The sequence below is a fragment of the Centruroides vittatus genome, unplaced genomic scaffold (assembly GCF_030686945.1).
Source record: "Centruroides vittatus isolate TY-2023 unplaced genomic scaffold, ASM3068694v2 contig_1246, whole genome shotgun sequence".
Classification (NCBI taxonomy): Eukaryota; Metazoa; Arthropoda; class Arachnida; order Scorpiones; family Buthidae; genus Centruroides; species Centruroides vittatus.
This window is the reverse complement of record NW_027120796.1, coordinates 507072-527783: the sequence shown is the minus strand read 5'-3', so window position 1 is coordinate 527783 and position 20712 is coordinate 507072. Positions and strand designations below refer to the sequence as shown.

General features: G+C 29.9%; 2 protein-coding genes across 5 annotated transcripts in view; both read left to right on the top strand.

Moving 5' to 3' along the window:
* LOC136988077 (low-density lipoprotein receptor-related protein 4-like) overlaps positions 1-20712 on the top strand; it is a 121673-nt gene that overhangs the window by 69978 nt on the left and 30983 nt on the right. The window lies entirely within an intron of this gene.
* The window catches only part of LOC136988223 (heat shock protein beta-1-like), a 165718-nt gene continuing 154331 nt past the window's right edge, over positions 9326-20712 (top strand). Inside the window, exon 1 of the mRNA XM_067286092.1 lies at positions 9326-9333. The gene's annotated coding sequence lies outside the window, so the exon portion shown is untranslated. The remainder of the gene's footprint in view (positions 9334-20712) is intronic.

Below are 20712 nucleotides of genomic sequence, written 5' to 3'. Positions count from 1 at the left end.
ACTTGAAAGATTGTTTTTGGAACACAGTTGTACAGCATATTCATGTGTTAGCAATGTGTCATTAAAAAGCAAATAATGTCCTTCCTGCGAATACAACGTTACTGATTCAGCCATGTGACCTAGAAATCGCATCAAATTTAATGTCTATTGCAACCAAAATGCAACCAAAACTGGTAGGGTGACATTTCAAGACATGCGGAAGACAAATCCGTAAAATTTAGTACTAAAACTTACCACTGTTTTAGTTTTAGCGCTTCGGTCTTAATCCGTATGATTCTGTAGTGGGAGAGGGCACTTAAAAAGTTGGCACATTGCAATTTGCCATCCTCGAAAGATAGCATCATATTGCATTTGAGAAACACCACAGAGGAATAAAGGATCAATTATGATCGTCCGTTGTGCCTATTGTTCATCGTCTTCACGTTTTACATGTTCGGAATGCTGACAACATTTAGCAGAATTTCCTGCATTTCTAAGTTCTGTGTAGCGGAAATACAAATAAAACGTTGCTTGCAGCTCCAAAAGTGCCTCAGTGGTAAATTTCGATTACTAATTTTTTGCGAAATGTCTTTCCGCACGCCCTGAAATGTCACCATGCCAGATTTAATTGCATTTGGACTGCCAAAATATCTCTCCAGACAGCATTGAAAAGCTGTACTTTAATTACCCTCACTCGATATTTACTTTCAGAAAGCAGAAACCATAAATATTTTAATACGGAAACGGAATATATGTTAAATTTTGTTTATCATTCTTTGAAATGAACATAAATTCTACATCTCTACTTACCATTTAAAAGTGAGTTTCTGTATATATATTTATACCTTATTACCTGAATCTTGCAATAAAAGAACGTCTTCCATCGTAAAGTAGTGATTAGGTTAGGATAGTTCAGATAAAAAAGAGTCAAAGTAGAGTGCAACTGATAACATTCAATAGTATTAAGGATATAAGTGCAACATATTGATCTGCACGTCTTAGAGTATTGCGATGTACAGTACAAAATCGAATCTTGTATGAATTGCCTTTAAAATAAGTTACTTTGAAGATTATTATTGATAAATAATTTTAATATCAATTAATTATTATTCAACGAATTAATTTATTACTTTTCCGGTTGTTACATATAATAAAAGGAAAATATGGCAATTGGTCAAAATATGGCCCTCTCAAGATTTTTACATTTCTGGACTTAGGACATCTTGAAATTCGGGGGTAATTTCTGTATGTATGGATGTTAGTGTGTATGGGAGCACGATTTTGTTCATCCTATTTAAAGATTAATAACTCCTGTGCTTTTTATCGAATTTTTTTGAAATTTTGCAGGAAATTTGTGTATTAAGAGGTATTGATGCTATTAAATTTTGGCGGTTACAGGTCGACGGAGTGGGAAGATAATGGGGTTCGGGTGTATCTTCAGTAGGGTCTGACTTAATTCAATGATGATTTTACTCGTTACTAGCATTTACAATTTTTTTATAAAACCTATCCTTACTCTAAAAATTAAGGTTTCTGCTATTTTATAATAGTTAAAAATATAAAAAAAACTTTTAAAATAAAATATCATAATAGATAACGCCACCAAATGTTGCCGAGAAAGTTAAGCAACTCGCTGCTGGACTTTTTACATAGAAGATGAAATTTTAGAGGTCTTTCTGAACTAGACCCAGATCAAACGGTTCTGCTTCCTCGTTCATCTTGTTATGATCAATATACAGTTGTGATGATACTTAGTTAGCTTTTTGTAAATGGTAAATATTAATTACTTATTGTGACATCGTCACAATGCTGGGCTGCAATTTTTAATCATACTTTTAATTTAATTCACTTAAAATATATGCTTACCACCTCAAATTAGTACTAGCTTGCCCCTGTACATCATACTTTTCCTTTAACAATAGAATCGTGCCAGTCATCTATCTAACTCCTTTAAGGAGAATTGAAATAATGTGACTTCTGGTTTGCATTGAAAGTTCGTGTATAGTTAATGGGGTCTCTGTCCGTAAGGTTTACATATCTGCTCTCGTCTTTTATCTATCTAACTCCGTCCTCGAGATCAAGGAAGGACAGGCGGACGAACAGACGGATAGACGATTTAATTAAGCTGCAATCTTTTTTTTCAAATTGCAGCCCAATTAAATCTTAAAGATTTTAAATTAAATATAATAGCCTTGTAAAGTATTTTCAGTGTTTAAAACCGAATTGAATTTCAGAAAATATGGGTAAAGATATAAAAACTTTCCTAAACCGGATCGATAATACTGCAAAGTATATTCTTCCATTCCTTTTACAGATTTGTCTAATACTTTAAAATATTTTTTACTCGCGTATATCGATTATTTAATATAATAAATTACAATTCATTAGCTATTTAAATGTTAACAGATAAAAAAGGGTTTAATGTCTATTCTTCTTAATTATCAAAGAAAAAAAATGATAAAGAAGATCGTAAAGATATAAATTTACGAGTATTAAAAAATAAAATTTAAATTGGGAAAAAGTATAATAAAAACAGAAAGATTTTGAGTAAAATCCTTAAAAAAAATAGATATAATTTGGAAGGAAATTGTTAACAATTTAAATTTTAAATAAATCTATAATTAAAATCTAAGGAGTAATATTAAATACTTCTATTTATAATCCGTACAATATATTATTAAATCTTTATTAATTCTTAGTTATTAAATTGATTTTAAAATACTTTAAATAAGTTTAATTTTGTAATAGGATTTTATTAATAAAACGTTATATATATATATATATATTTTATTACTTACGAAATTTAAAATAATATATTTTTGAATATGTCTGATAATTACGATTAAAAAATTATATAAGAAATGTACAATGGATTATTTTATTTTGCGTAAATTATATATTATTGGGCTTGCAATTTTCAAATTACAGATCTATACATCCCCACAGTCGTCTGACTGTCCGTCCGTTCTTCCTTAATCTTAAAAACGGAATTAGATAGATGAAAATCGAGAACGGATATGGAAAGCTTAGAAGTCGTAGGTCAAATTAACTATATACGAACTTCCGGTCTGGTCCGGAAGTCACGTGATATTTTAAAGAATGGTCAAAAATTACAGCTCGGCATTGTGATGATGTCACGATAAGTATTTTCTCGTGTTATCTCTTTTAAAAACCTTCTTATAATTTGAATATTTTTTAAAATAAATTCTAAAAATAATCATTTATTTTATAAACATTTAATTTAAATTATACATCACAGAATAAATATCGATTATTATATAAGTTTATATTCATAAAATCAAATAGAAAAATTGTATTTATTTCTATTTAATTTTAAAATATATTTTTATATTTTATAATCCACTTATTCCGAAATAAATAAATTAAATTATTATTTATATATTTGTATTAATGCTAAACTAGCGGCCATTTTTTTTTTCTCAAAAAAATAAAATAAAATAAAATAATACAAAAATATTTCGAGCAACAAGTTCGTGTATTAATAATTTATGTGGGATGCCCTTAATATAAAATTGATAGACGTTTAAAGATAATATATGGAATGAACAAGTGGAAACATCCTTAATGGTTTATCCGGAAACGTCATTCTCAATGGTTTACATAAATTCTGATAAAGCGCTCAACTATACAATTTCATATTCCACTCATAAACGAATCTCTACAATGGCTCACAATATAAATAAAGAAATTATTGTTTTTCTTCCTTTATATTTACTGTTTGCACGATTAAATTTCAAAAATATACTGGAATTATGGCTAGAATACACATACGTATCAGGGCTTAACTAGGATTGAAGAGCTACTGATTTAATGTCAGTGTCATTCGACCAATCTATCAGCTCATATTCTTGCTTTGACAAAATAATTCTCGTTCTTATCTGTCCGCATAAGCAGGTTTTTTAAAAAAGGATTTCTGCCGTATATATTGGAGTTGTTTATAAACACATTTTTAAAAAATGAAAAAATTTATAACGGTAAATTCACATTTTCAAGATGTTTCGTAAAGTCTTCAGTGGACTTAACTTGTTATTCACTGTGGAAAGTCAATAATAACTTTGATATATTCAAATTTGTAAATATGTTTCTTAAGATATGTATGTAAATTTACATTTTCTTATATATTTTTTTTAATTAAATTTTCCTTATCTATGTAGTTTAATATTGAACAATTTAATACTATTCCCATTTTCATATATGTTTATATTTAGATTTCTTTTGAAAGCAGGGATAAAAATCAAAAAATAATATTTCTTTTCTTTTCTTTCGAAGACACAATGTAGTGACGTAAACTTAAACACTGGGCGAATTTTTCATCCTTTTTATTCGGTTGGAACGCTTTTTTATTACATAACGCGTTTCGGGCCGATGCCCCTCTTCAGCCAACTAAACATTAAAAAGTGAGAGATGACTATATACAAATATTTAAAATAAATATCGTGACAGTATACATAATTAGTTTTTTAGAGGTTGTTACCTTCTAAATCCTGGTAAGAGCTTGTATACCGTTAAAAGCTGGTCCGTACCTCATTCGGTAGTTTAGACGGATGTAATAGTCCAAGGGTACGAATCTTGATAAAAATTCCATAAAAAAGGAAGGTTTAGTATCAGTCTGTAGAGGTATACGGGGTTATTCTTTCACAAATCATATTCGTGAAACCATACCTGAGATTCGTCTTCCGGTGTGTTGTCTAACACTGAGCTCGTACTCCTCCACCTCAACTGCGGAGCACGATCTATTTTTAATTTGCATATGTCTGGTCGAGCATTAGCAGGGGAATGTTCCTTTTTTTTTTAATAGGTTTCTTTTCCGATAAAATTATTCGGGGGGTTTAGCGGTGATTTTTTTAGAACATAGCACGTGGCCATTGCTATTTTCTTTTTTCCCGCTTTTAGTATTTTTAATATTTGTCGCTATGCAAATGACGTAACAGATCGTAAAACAGTTTTTTATTTTATAGTATATTTTATAGTAATTTAATCCAGTTTTCATTGATTTTTATGCTTAGATTAGTATTTATGCAGGTCTTATTTTTATTTTTAATGATTTCTACACTTTCTTTGAATTTTCTGTTGTATGTCTTCTTTTCTCTATGTAAAATGCTTGTTTTAGTATCATCGATTTTACAGTTATTTAACACACAATGGTCATGGAATACTGAGTTTAGTCTGTTGTACTTTAAATCGGCTATATGTTCTTTCACTCTTATTTTGAGTTTTCGTTTTGTTTCTCCTATATAGAAGTTGGTATTTTTGCAAGTGCATGGTATCTTGTAAACTATGTTTTTCATATCTTCTTTTTTTATCGTCTGTTTCTTTTTTCTTTGTTTCGCTTTAAGTCTAGATAACAGGTTTACGTATTTTGGGGCAAGTTTTATATTATTTTTCCTCATATCTATGTCGATTTCTTCATAAAGGTTCCTAATGTATGGGAAGCTGGTATATTTTGGTTTCGATTCGGTTTTTTTATCTTTTATTTTTGTTTGGTTATTAGTAATTTTATTTTCCCATTTATGAATCAGTCTGGTTGGGTACCCGTCTAGGGCAAACTTTTTCTTCAATTCGATGATGTGTTTGGGTTTATTAGTTTCTTTACTAGTTCTATTCTGTATTTTTCGGTATTCCATGTTAAAGATGTTTTGTTTTATATACAATGGTATATTTGAAGTATATTTTATTGTGGTGTTGATTGAACATGGTTTTTTAAAAGGTTCAAAATCTAATTCGTTTTCGTTTCTTGTTATCATGACGTCTAAGTATCGTATACTATTATCGGCCACATTTTCTTCCTCTATTTTAAATTGGATATCCTTATCTATATTGTTTATTATATGTTTTATCATGTTAGGCTTTATTTCTGCATCATTATATATAATTAGGACATCATCTACGTATCTTTTATAATATTTTATACCTGTTATATTATTAATTTCTTTGTCAACGTCGATCATTATTATTTCAGCTAGTTTCGGGCCTATGACGGACTCCATACTAATACCATTATTCTGTGTGTAGTATTCTTCATCTATCTCGAAATAATTACTCATATATGCAAATTCTATTAATTCTATGATATGTGATTCTACTTCTAATTTTTTAAGTTTATCTTCGATTAATTCCCATTTTATCGACGGGTACATATCAATCACATCCAGACTAGCCATTTTTGATGTTTTTTCTATTTTAACGTTTTTTGGACAGTCTAAAAAACGTTAAAATAGAAAAAACATCAAAAATGGCTAGTCTGGATGTGATTGATATGTACCCGTCGATAAAATGGGAATTAATCGAAGATAAACTTAAAAAATTAGAAGTAGAATCACATATCATAGAATTAATAGAATTTGCATATATGAGTAATTATTTCGAGATAGATGAAGAATACTACACACAGAATAATGGTATTAGTATGGAGTCCGTCATAGGCCCGAAACTAGCTGAAATAATAATGATCGACGTTGACAAAGAAATTAATAATATAACAGGTATAAAATATTATAAAAGATACGTAGATGATGTCCTAATTATATATAATGATGCAGAAGTAAAGCCTAACATGATAAAACATATAATAAACAATATAGATAAGGATATCCAATTTAAAATAGAGGAAGAAAATGTGGCCGATAATAGTATACGATACTTAGACGTCATGATAACAAGAAACGAAAACGAATTAGATTTTGAACCTTTTAAAAAACCATGTTCAATCAACACCACAATAAAATATACTTCAAATATACCATTGTATATAAAACAAAACATCTTTAACATGGAATACCGAAAAATACAGAATAGAACTAGTAAAGAAACTAATAAACCCAAACACATCATCGAATTGAAGAAAAAGTTTGCCCTAGACGGGTACCCAACCAGACTGATTCATAAATGGGAAAATAAAATTACTAATAACCAAACAAAAATAAAAGATAAAAAAACCGAATCGAAACCAAAATATACCAGCTTCCCATACATTAGGAACCTTTATGAAGAAATCGACATAGATATGAGGAAAAATAATATAAAACTTGCCCCAAAATACGTAAACCTGTTATCTAGACTTAAAGCGAAACAAAGAAAAAAGAAACAGACGATAAAAAAAGAAGATATGAAAAACATAGTTTACAAGATACCATGCACTTGCAAAAATACCAACTTCTATATAGGAGAAACAAAACGAAAACTCAAAATAAGAGTGAAAGAACATATAGCCGATTTAAAGTACAACAGACTAAACTCAGTATTCCATGACCATTGTGTGTTAAATAACTGTAAAATCGATGATACTAAAACAAGCATTTTACATAGAGAAAAGAAGACATACAACAGAAAATTCAAAGAAAGTGTAGAAATCATTAAAAATAAAAATAAGACCTGCATAAATACTAATCTAAGCATAAAAATCAATGAAAACTGGATTAAATTACTATAAAATATACTATAAAATAAAAAACTGTTTTACGATCTGTTACGTCATTTGCATAGCGACAAATATTAAAAATACTAAAAGCGGGAAAAAATAGCAATGGCCACGTGCTATGTTCTAAAAAAATCACCGCTAAACCCCCCGAATAATTTTATCGGAAAAGAAACCTATTAAAAAAAAAAGGAACATTCCCCTGCTAATGCTCGACCAGACATATGCAAATTAAAAATAGATCGTGCTCCGCAGTTGAGGTGGAGGAGTACGAGCTCAGTGTTAGACAACACACCGGAAGACGAATCTCAGGTATGGTTTCACGAATATGATTTGTGAAAGAATAACCCCGTATACTTCTACAGACTGATACTAAACCTTCCTTTTTTATGGAATTTTTATCAAGATTCGTACCCTTGGACTATTACATCCGTCTAAACTACCGAATGAGGTACGGACCAGCTTTTAACGGTATACAAGCTCTTACCAGGATTTAGAAGGTAACAACCTCTAAAAAACTAATTATGTATACTGTCACGATATTTATTTTAAATATTTGTATATAGTCATCTCTCACTTTTTAATGTTTAGTTGGCTGAAGAGGGGCATCGGCCCGAAACGCGTTATGTAATAAAAAAGCGTTCCAACCGAATAAAAAGGATGAAAAATTCGCCCAGTGTTTAAGTTTACGTCACTACATTGTGTCTTCGAAAGAAAAGAAAAGAAACGAAAATACAAAACACGGTTTCCTCAAGATAGTACAAAAAATAATAATTAAAAATGCTATTTTCGATAACATTTAAAAGTAAATTATAATTTTTATACGGTCGAACCTCCAAAAAAACCGGCCACCTCCCAACAACGGCAACCTGTAAACAGCGGCCGTTTTACCAAGAACTTATTTTTGAAAGAACAAAAATTTTTAATTAATTTAATTCAATTTAATTAATATAATATATGCTCTCGATTTTAGTATGGCATTTCCCCTGTACATCACACTTTTCCTGACGACAGAAGAGTCATGCCGGTCATTTATCTAACACTGTTCTGGAGAAAATTTTTGCATCGAAACACGTGACTTCCGGTCCAGACAGGTCGTTCGTATGCAATTAATTTAATTTTGTTCTCGAGATTAAAGAAGGACAGACAGACAGACGGACGCTAGTGGGAATATATAGGTCTGCAATTTAAAAATTTCAGCCTAATCAAAATGCATACAGAATAACATCCAAACAATGGCCATTTTTACGTTCCCGTCACTGGCCTTTCTTAACAGGTTTGACTTGTATTATAATTTAAGCTTTCAGGACAAAACAATAATGGTAAAATAGCAATTAAATTTATACTTAAACATTTTTTTTGAAAGTATAATTTAAATATTAGCATCTTCACACTTAAAAAATGATTATATAATAGGATTTATAATTAAGAAAAAATTTCCAATGACCATTAGCTGTAAATTAATACTTTATAATAAAAAAAGGAAAATCATTTTCCTCGGAGCAATATTTAAAATGTTGAAATATTAAACTCTTACATACAAAATACACATCTCGGACATTCTGTAACCTATATATCGTATTACGTAAAAGTCAGTGGAAAAAAGATTTAAATTTACTTCTCGACATTTCCCCCTCCTCCAAAAAAATCTTAAAAATTTATATTAAAAAATATATAAATAAATTTAAATAATGTATAATTTTCTTTCTTTTATTAGATAAAACGTAACGAACCGTTTGTTTTCAATTCTACTAAATGTAACACAGGAAGTGTTTCCGTGTGTTTTTTTTTACATATTACACAGATTCCCATTTACATACAAGCCCGGGCCTCGTGCTATTAGGATGTAGTTTGGAGCCTAAAGCTATTAAATTTCTAGTGTAGAAGGAAGGGCCTCTTCAGTTATAAAGGCCTCGTACGTAAAATACACTCAGTTTCATGTGTATTTTTAGTGTAAATATACGCTACAGCGTGTATGAATAAAAAATATCGTAACTTCCGGTTCAGATTGGAAGTCCTTTCGTAGTTAATCGGGGCCAATATACCCCAAGCTTTCTATATCTGGTCTCGATTTTCATCTATATAATTTAGTTCTCGGGATTATAGAAGGACGGACGGGGGGTGGTTTTCAATTTGAAAATTGCAGCCAAATAAATAATATTCAGGCTTAGATTTTATAAAAATTTTATACTTTTACATAATTTTAGTAGATTTATTTATTTAAAAATCAAATTCAAAAATTTAACATAGTTTAAATGAAAAATTTATTTTATTACTTGAAATATTCGTTATGTTTATTTATCTGAATTCTGCTTACCTTTTAAGCAATAATTAAGTAATTTATTTTTAGTTTTACAAGTAATGAGTAATACCAAACTATTAATAATTATTTTTGTTATGATTTAAAGTTTCGATATGAAAATCAACGTTGCGAATGGTAACTTGTGAAGTTTGCTTTATTTACATTAAATATTCTTCATCTTTATTTAATTAAGTTGAATATAATATTCCTTTCTTTTTTTGTGTGTGTCACAAACTAAAGGCTTTACGCCTATTTAGCCCAACAGTGGCAGAATGGATAAAACTACCGAACACTGGTTAATGGACGTGGGTTCGCACCTTGGCAACGGGCTGGCCACGTGACGTTTTCCGGGTTTTCTTCACGTTTGTAACACCTAAATAGGGGCTAGAATCCCATAGAAAATCTCTCCTGAGAGGCAAACAAATATGTATAATTGATATATAATTGATGTAATTTGATTCGTGCGGTTTAGCGTATGTACTGAACGTATTGATATAAACATGCACACAATAAATCAGTTATATGGTATAATAAATGAAAATTTATTCAGAAAAATTTTTAGTGTAAAGTTGAATTATAAAAATTTTGAAAAATTATTATATAAATTATAAAGAACGAAAATTTTAAATTAGTTTTAAATTTAGCAATTCGTTTACTTTCCCAATAAAAACTCTGGACTGGGTAATTTGCAAATTAACTGGGTAAAAATGACTGAGCAAAAATTTGATAATAATTGTGGAGGTTTTTTTTTATATTAATATTTCTTCTAGAAATTATTATAAATATTGAAAGTTATTAAACCTTGTCGAAGCTTTCAACTTATTCAAGTTGAAAAGACAGTTCAATAGTGAAGTATTGATAATCAATAAAACATTGCTATGAAATTTTTACACCCGCAGAAATAACTAAAATAATAAAATTTTTATCTTTTAAAGTTGAAAACCTGCTTGATAATGGCAAGAAAGTACATTTTAACATCAATAAAGCTTAAGGGCATGATATATATATTTTTTCTAAACGTTTAAATTAGGAATTTCGGAAGGAATATTTATGCTTATTAAATATATTTAAAAATAGATTGAAAGTATTTTTCAGTTGAATGCCGAAATAAATTTAGGTTATTTCATTTTTTTTCGATCGATTATATTGAGAAATTCGTTGGAAGACTTTTATAAAAATTACTTTTCTAAGTGATCTTCAAGAAATGAAATCGTAATATTCGTGCTAAACGTTCTCGTCGGACGTAAAGAAAATGAGCCCATCATTGCAATTTAAAACTGATATTAATGTATTAATGATGACAACGTCTGGAAATTTTTCATAAAACTTACTACAATGAGCCATTGGTGGGCCACGTAAGCCCACCAGGGCCAAATGGATAAAACCACTGAACACTGGCCACGTGGAGTACCGGTTTCCTTCACGTTTGTAACAACTAAATAGGACCACTTTCCTTATTTAATTAATTAAATATACATAAAGACATTTATAAAGATGAAGCCAAATAATGAATATATATAAACATCTGTAAAATATGATTTAAAGTTTCAGTGGTGGTGCCAACAGGACATTTGGCTCATGTCCCAGACACAGAGGGTCTCAATTTATTCTTTTGCGTAAATAACATGATATAAAAATAATAGAACTCAAAGTTACTTTTGATAAATGATAGAAAATTAATCTTGATTTATTTTGTTTATTTTATTCATATATTTTTAGGTTTCTTAGAGAGGGGATAGAGCTACACATTTGTTAATGGACCGACCCCTAGCTCATCTCGCTTATGTCCTAATAACTAGATGAATATCGAAAATAATCTATTGAATGGTTACTTCGTAAAATAATTATAATAATAAAAACAAGGATTCGATTTTTTCACTGCATATTTAATTATTTCTTGATATCATATCGAAATGATTGATTTTGTTAATGAGAGATATTAACATATTACTATTGTAAGGATTGTAGGATTGATGCGATAAGGTAACGCAACACGTGGACAATCTTTCAAGAGACGCTCAGAAGACTTTTATAGGAAACTGGTCTTTATTTAGGTGTTAGACACGAAGAAAAGCCAGAAGACTCCACATGGCCAGCCCGTTGGTCAGGCGCAAACCTGCCACCAACTATCAACGTCTGCTGATTTATCTTGTCTGTTTGGTGCTGTTTGGGCCATCTTTTGTGTGAGAAAAATCACACCACACTTTATGATCAACTACAATTTTGCCTAATTTGAGTCACAGCTGGACGAAATATTTATAATCTTCAAAGAAGCAATGCTTGAAAAATAGTTTAAAATCTATAAATTAGTAAATCTGCTTTAGATTTTACACATATTTCAACAAAATAACATTTGAAAAATATTTATTCTTTAGCTGACCGTATTTAAAATTCAAACGTAAATTTAATAAATTTAATAACGAATTTAGTGAACTAAAAATATAATAATATATAAAAATTAGCTTCAAAATTAAAAGAATATATGATTTGCAGATGTGGTTTTTAAATATATCAACGAGTCTCTATGAAAAATCAATAAGTGATATTTGACAAAGTAGAAAAATACAACAAAGTAACCTTACTTGATGTTGAATTCATAATTTTGGAAGAGAAAACAATCAAATGATTTCTGCATAATGAAATGTCTGAAAATAATATTTTATTATATATTTATAATATGAATATTGTAGTTGAGCGCATAAAAAACAATTTCCCTTATTAAATTCATCTTTGAATATATATATAATACATTTCCTTGTTGTGATGAAGTGAAATCAATCAAAGCATAAATATCTTTGTAAGTTACAGATAGATACTGCGTGAATATAGATAATCCGAATATTTTCTATAGAAAAAGAAATCCTTCATATTGAATTTCGATTATTATTGTACGGAATGAAATTTCTAAATTTCTAAGAAGAAAAAGAACAAAGATGCTTTGTTCACAAACAACTAATTTAAATTATTTATTAGACACGAGCAATTATTTATTGTGACGTGGTCACAATGCCTGGCTGAAATTTTAATCATATTTTTAATTTATTTAATTTAAAATATATGCTCTCCACCTTAAATTAGTAGTGGCTGCCCCTGTATATCATACTTTTCCTTTAACAACAGAGTCGTGCCGGTTATCTATCTAGCACTTTTCAGGGGAAAATATTTGAATTGAAATGACCTGACTTCCGGTTTTGCATTGAAAGTTCTTATATAGTTAATCGGGGTCTCTTGTCCCCTTAAGGTTTCACATCTTGTCTCTTTTTTTATCTGCCTAACTCCATTCTCGAGATTAAGGAAAAACAGACACACGGACAGATGACAGTGGAAATGTATAGGTCTATAATTTTTTTCGAACTGCAGTCCAATTTATCAATGCTGTATTATTTAAAGAGGTTCTAGTGATGCAATTGACAAGTGTTTTGTTTAATAAAATACAAAAAGTGGCTAATAAATGTCAGAAGTTATATGTGATATATATAACTCTTAATATTTTCATTTTAATGAAAGACAACGAGAGAGTACACAAAGTGTTTAGCCGGCGGAAGAAAGACAGGAAATAGGAAAAAGAAAGAAGGGGGATAAGGACATAGAAAGAAGAGAAAGGAAATATCCCTCTGAGCGGTGTACGTAAGGTTACTACTCCCTCTACGATTAATGTTGGCATGCAGTTTTTAGGCTGCAAAGCAGTGGGTGTAAAAGAAAACCTGAATTGTAACATACCCCAATAAGTGCAGCTACATAAATGCTAGACAGAATAAAGTATAATGCTTAAAACTAAAGGCTTCAAACTAATACAAAAATAATACAGAAAGTAAACTAACAAGTCCGGTACTAAGCAGAATAGCTTAACTGAAACAACTAGAAGAAACAATGACTATACTAGTAACTTAAATTTAACTTAGCTATAAGTTAATTTTAAGTTAGTGTCTTTACTCCTACGGACATTTTAACATGGTGTTTTCTTTTTCTATATCCATCGTGGCCTCGGTCATGCCCACTATCAGGGAGGTCGCATGTGAGGGATTGGATTTGATATATCCGGGAATTACCTCCCGTATGATTCCTGGGATTGCTCTCCCGGATCGATTTTGGATCCCCCAGAGTAGTAAGCCGTCTCCTTAACCGCCTCGGCCGACTCATTTTATGCATTTATAAATAAGGAATTAATGATATCAAAACCGTATCATTAATATTAAGCAAAAAAAAACGATGTTTCCTCCGTAAAATTTTAAAGTAATTCTCTTATGACAGAATTACATAAAAATTGGTGTAATTTTAGTATATGATTTTAATATATTTAAATAAATACACCATTTTTTAATATTTTATAGGATATTTACAGTAAGAGTTTAAGAAAGTATTTTAAAGTAATTACTTGGATTACTCTTAAAACATTTCTTTCTTAAATGTCATTTAATATATCCAAGTAAATAAGGATAAAATGATTAGAAATTTATTATTATTCTACAATATATTAAGAAGTTTCCGAAATATTTTAAAAGCTTTACTATAAAATAAATTAAAACTTTACGAAATATGTTTTAAACAGATTAAATGTAATTAAATGCTAATTTATTTACGCCGTTTAACATGTTAAGATCATTTTAAGATATATTTAAGTGAAGAGGACGTTGCACTTGTTTTCTCTTTGCGAGAAAATTTACTTACATTTAATTTATATATTTTTAAACTTAGAAAATGATTGGTAATCTTACGACATTCGGAGATTTTTACGTTGAGATTTAATCTTAACGTAGAAAGCTTCTTTATTTATACACGTTACAATCAATATTGTTTCTTAATTAAATACTTATTAAAATAGTAAAGACGGTAAAGGCAAAAATGTTTGGGCGATTGTAACGTTGTAATTAGTAGTAAATGAAGAACATTTACTTTGATCATTTTACAAATTGCAGACAAGAAAAATATGTAGTTCTTTACATGGAACTTACTACAAAACTCTGATCGTGTGTTCGCCCCTCGCTAACGAGCTGACCATGTGGAGTTCTTCAGGTTTTCTTCACGTTTGTAATACCTACAAGAGTCAATCTCCCATAACCATTGGCGGAGTGGATGAAACCACTGAACGTTGTTAGTCGGTCGTGGGTTCGCTCCTCGCCTGGTCACGTGGAGTTTTCCGGGTTTTCTTCACGATTATAACATCTAAACAGGGATAGTTTCTCATAGAGAACCCTCCCGGATGGCATCTTCCTCTGCAATTCACCCACGTGTCGCGTTGCACAAACAAACTTTACATGTAATTTTCGTTAAAATATTATTTTTAAAAAATATTGTAAAAATACCGATTAGTATTTTTTTTAAAATAAGATTATTTTTAATATATTTTTAAATTTTAATTCTGGTGTTATCAGTCATCATACAGGACATCAGATAAAATTTTTTTTTCTTCAAGATTATGATAAATGATCGCACAAAAGTCAATTTAAAAAAAAATATTTTAATTACTTATCTAGAATTTTGATTGTTTACATTTGGCATTAACATTTTCTATGATAGATTGCAAAAATGTTTTTCTTTTATACAAATAATTTCATACGTTATCACTTTCTACTAGAGCGGTTTAAATAAACCTTTTGTGTGCGGTAATCAGTATTAATCAGTTAACACGATTAATAAAATAACTGTAAATGACAACATGATTTTACCATATGATTCGGTAAGGCTGGTTAAATGAAAATAAAACGTAAAAATATTGATTGAAAATGTCTTGCAAGATTTAAATTTTCAGTTGGATTGTATTGATGGAGTGAGATAACACGGTATATGGGGCTATCTGCTGGGGGATGTCTCTCCAACGGACTGGCCGCTTGGAATCTTTTGGGTTTTCTTCACGTTTCTAACATCTAAGCCTGCTAGTGGCTGAGTGATGAGGCGCGAACCCACGACCCAATGGTCGTGGGTTCGCACCTCATCAATGGACAGGCTATATGGAGTTTTCTGGGTTTTCTTCACGTTTGTAACACCTAAATAGGGCCAGTTTCCAAAAGAATATCTTTCTGGAAGGCACCCCCTTGGCATATCTTTCATGGTTTGTGTTGTCTTATCCCATCAATCTATGATTTAATTTATTTGATTAAGGCAACGCGACACATCTTCCTAGGGGGAAAAGCCTCCCAGAAGGTCTTTTAAAAGAAATTGGCCCCTATTTGGGTGTTACTTACGTAAAGAAAACCCAGAAAACTCCACGTGGGTTCGCGCCAGTCCGTTGACAAGGAGCAAACTAGTCACGACCAACTACTAGTGTTTAGAGGTTTTATCCACTCGGGCACTAGTGAGCCTTCTCAATATATCTCTCCATTCATCCATTAATTTGAATTTCGTTTTACTTCTTAATTGCAAATAACATGCAAAATTTTTCTTTATAGTAAAGACGTAGCGACGAGAGATTTATTTTTTCTCTCTTCTGGCCTGGCAGGCTTTAACAGGGCCATTTTTATGCCCATTTTATATTCAACCAGGCCCACAATGGGGGTGACCTGATGGTGTTGGAGGAGCACGACATATCTGGACTGCTAAAAAGGGCGCAATTACTGTTGTATAATTGTGCACGATTCCTCTCTATACACTGCAATTAAGGAAATTATAGCACATTTTACATATTATGATTTAAGAGCTTTTAATATGAGAAATCCTGTGAGTTAAAATGCCTAAACTTATGAAAAATTTGATGTTTTTTCATTATTTCTGTTATTGCAACCGAACTAGAAATCGGATCGAATCCGGAAATCTCAGGATTTAAATTCGAATCTTGTGCGAAATTTCCGTGAATAATTCGTACTAAAATTCATTCTTATTCATCTTTAATGCCAATCTGATTGCAATTCAAACCGTTCATTCGAATCTGCCGAACGAAATAGCGAACGACAATGTAACTCGATAGAAGACGAAAGCTTCACGAAAAATCAAATTCATTTATGCATTTGTCATGTTGGAATAATTCAAAATTTGAAATGTGTTTAAACTCTGATACAGTTTATTAAATTTGTCGTTTAAAAATAAAAATAATTAATCTTATCTCTAAGGTTTAAAAAAAATAGTTTCAGTCAAACTTGTGAACAACGGCCAAGGAAGGAGACATTAAAAAAAGGCCGTTGTTCGCAAATTGAAATAATAAATTAAAATTGTGAATTTTATGTATATTTTAAATGGAAAACGAGTACTTTGAATTGTTGCTACTAATTATAGCTCATAAATTACGTCATATAAAGCGGAAACTTAAAATATACAGGGTATCATAATCGCAGTGTCTCTGTAGGAAAAATTATTGGATCGATCTCGACTAAATTTGGTATACGCTTTGTCTGAGAGTGTGGTTTGGATTTTCAGTATAAAATTACATTTTAATATTCAGCCGATATGACGAAATTTGGCGCTGTTCCCTCCTTAAAATGCATATTAAGTCCGTTTTCTAGCGAACTTCGGGAGTGATTGGCAATTCCACATTCCACATCAAAGACGCAAAAATTTAATTGAAAATAAAATCTCATTACATATGGCACCATACACAATTTTAACTTTTTTTGCAGGCAAAGTAACGCTGGATTTTTTTTCTAAAAGTGAAAATTAGAGCTGGTCTCTAGTGGTTCTGTGTAGTTTATTCCTTCTCGACATTTTCATCTCTAAGTTAATGATTAACGACATATTTAATAAGTAAATCTGGTATAATTTATTCAAATATTAATAATACTAAGGAATTGTTATGATTTATAATTCCTCACGTATATTAATTTTTAAACACCTCAGATCTTTCGTAAACATTAAGTAAAGAAATCAGCGAAAACACAAGTGAAAGCTGCAAAATTATATTATTTATACTTTTATATTCGCTATAAGAAATAAGTTACTGTTATTTATTAAATAAATAATAAGTAATAATTAATTTTTAAACGAACTAATAAATCAGCACAAAATCTGTATCAATTTAGGGAATCAGAAGAAATGTATGTCCTTTCTTAATCGAATATTTAAAATAAAATTCATAATAAATGTTTAAGAATGATTTATTTACAAGTCTAATTAGATTTATCTAAAACGAGCCTGCAATCATATTTTTAATTTTCTTAATTTAAAATATATGCTCGCGATCTCAAATTAATAGTGTCTTGCCGCGCACGTCATACTTTTCCTTGATAACAACAGTTATGCAGGCCATTTACGTAACTCCGTTCTGGGGAAAATCTTTTGAATTAAAACCACGTGACTTCCGGTCTATACCGGAAGTTCGTACATAGTTATTGCCTTAATCTTTCCATAGCTATTCTCGAGATAAAGGAAGGACAGGTCTACAATTGTTTTGAAATTACACCCCAAAAAGTCATTTTATACACAAATATATTTTCAAAGCCCCTTTAACCTTTACTATTGAACAATTAAAAATACAGTGTTTCTCAGTTTATTTATCTACGTTACTATATTATAAGAATTAATACACTACGAAGAAATTATGTATTATTTTTAACTCCATCCTTTTAAATATCCCCAGCACGTGCTGCCCTTTTTTACGATATTCCACTGACTTTAACTACTTTTTAAATGTTAATAAGTTCTTTATTACTTATTAAATAATTCTTTTTAAAGTTAATATCGACAAATTCATTTTAATAAATTACAATATAGAAATAAAAATTTCTTTTCCCAAATTTCAGTCAATTTTCTCGGCGTTATCAGAAAATAAATGATTAATTTAAGACCTTTTCTTCTTTCTAATCCCATTATTAAAAAGACGTTAAAATATAAATAATTAAGTGAAAAATTTATATATATTACTCGATTCATTTTCGGTGCTTGACATAATGGAAATTAAATTACAATTCTTAAGAATTTGTTGGAATTAATAAACTTAAATCATTGAATTAAATAAATATTTTTCAATTTCTCCTTTATTAATTTAAATAAATCATTTCTGTCAAATAATGAAATCATTTCAATTGTCAAGTAATAAGCATCCGATCTTTCGAATAATCAAATGGTTAATATTATATAAATTTCGCCCATTGGCTTTTAATGTAATGCGTTAAAATAAAATTTGAAAGGGTTCCAAACGCTGTAATTCAAAATGTTATTAAAATATCCTAAGATAAACCAGAAAAAATTGAAAGGAGCAATTTTTAATTTATTTCATTTAAAATATATGCTCTCGATCTCAAATTAATAGTGTCTTGCCCAGCACGTGAGTCATGCTGGGTAATATATGTAACTCTGTTGTGGGGAAAGTTTTTGAATTGAAATCACGTGACTTCCGGTCTGGACCGGAAGTTAGTATATAGTTAATCGGTACTTCCTGTCCCTAAGCTTTCTATATCTAGTATTCATCTATCTATTGGTTTGATTATTTTGTATTGCCACACGTTAGAATTCTGCTCAAATTAATTGTGTCGTTCGCGGTTTTAGGCCATCCTGTACGTAAATATTACGGAAAATAATAATTAGTATTTATTTATTAGAAATTCAATAAATTAATGAATGAATTCAGTAGTTTAAATTATTTTATAACAAAGAAATATTATCTTACCTCAGTTATTAAATAAGGGGCAAGGAAACAACAACAATGAACATGGAATTAGAAGAAAACAACACCTTTTATTGGCACGATAATAATTTTACACGCGATATAATTAATTAATTTAATAACACAGTAAAACCTGTACAAAACGGAATAGCAGAAATAAAGAGAAAACCTGCCTAGGCGAAAAAAATTCTTCGGAACGTAGAGAGATTTTCTATGTTAAAAAGTAAGCGTAAACCTGTCAAACCGGAAAAAATATTCACTACCGCGCAATTTCGCCTTACACGGGTTTTACCGTATCTATATAAAAAAAATTTTGGAAGTATTTTCCTAACTTCAAAATAATACCAAAATTTTAATTAATTAAAATTAAAATTCCTTATTGTATTTACCCGGAAAGAAATTACGATACTTCTTTTTTCCGCACTTATTTCACTGTATATTGGTTAACAAAATGTTTCTTTAGTGGTTTCTCTTTGTCTTTAACATAACAATAGAAAAAAGAGCGGTTTCATGCAGACAAACAATCGATTTTCTTTGTTTCCGGAGTATATATTAAGTTATTTCAGTACTCCGAATGAGATTTTTGTACTCTTTTTCCACACTGAAAGCTCGTACAGGATGCAGAGTCACAATATATTCCTACCAAGGGAGTGTCGCATCAATCTAATTCTAGAAAAATTACGGTCGTTGTGTAAGTGACGTGGCTCCTCTAGAGACAAACAGTGTCACAGGGTCCATAGTTCGTGTCTGGCTTTCTAAAAGCGTTATCCAGTATCCTACTTAAATTCACCTCTTAAAATCGGCTAAATATATAATAATATTACAATTATGCAAACTGTTTAATTAAAATCAATTAAAGTACAGAGTTTCGAGTGCACTTCTAAACTACACTCGGGTAGAAATTATTAATTTGTTAAACAATATTCTATAATTAAAATAAAACCTGTTTAAAACGGAATCGGATGGTGTCAAATATACAGTAAAACCTGTCTAAAAGGGAAACCAAATAGAGCGGAAATCTGTCAAACCGGAAAAATATATAGCCTATATATATATATATTCGGTCCGGTTTACACAGGTTTTTCGGTATTTTCCTATTTGGCAGGTTTCTGTTTTAAATTGGTTTGTTTAATGTGGAAAATAATTATTTCAGATTTATTCAGGTTCCGTTTTAGACAGGTTTTACTGTATATAAATACATTTTTTTTTTTTAAATTTTAGTTTCAAATTTGTCGACGTGGAATTTTAAATATTTAATTTCGGAATAAAGAACTAATTTTTAAAATTATTCTTTGAATATTTAATAAGATTACGATAAAAGTAATCAATATTTAATTTAATTTTATTAATTTTTTTTTTAAACTTTCGGTAAAATATTAAAGAGTATATTTAAAAATGAGAGAGTTTTACTGATGCTTTTAATAAATATTTTAAAATAATTTTTTCCACATTAAGTTTATTATGAAT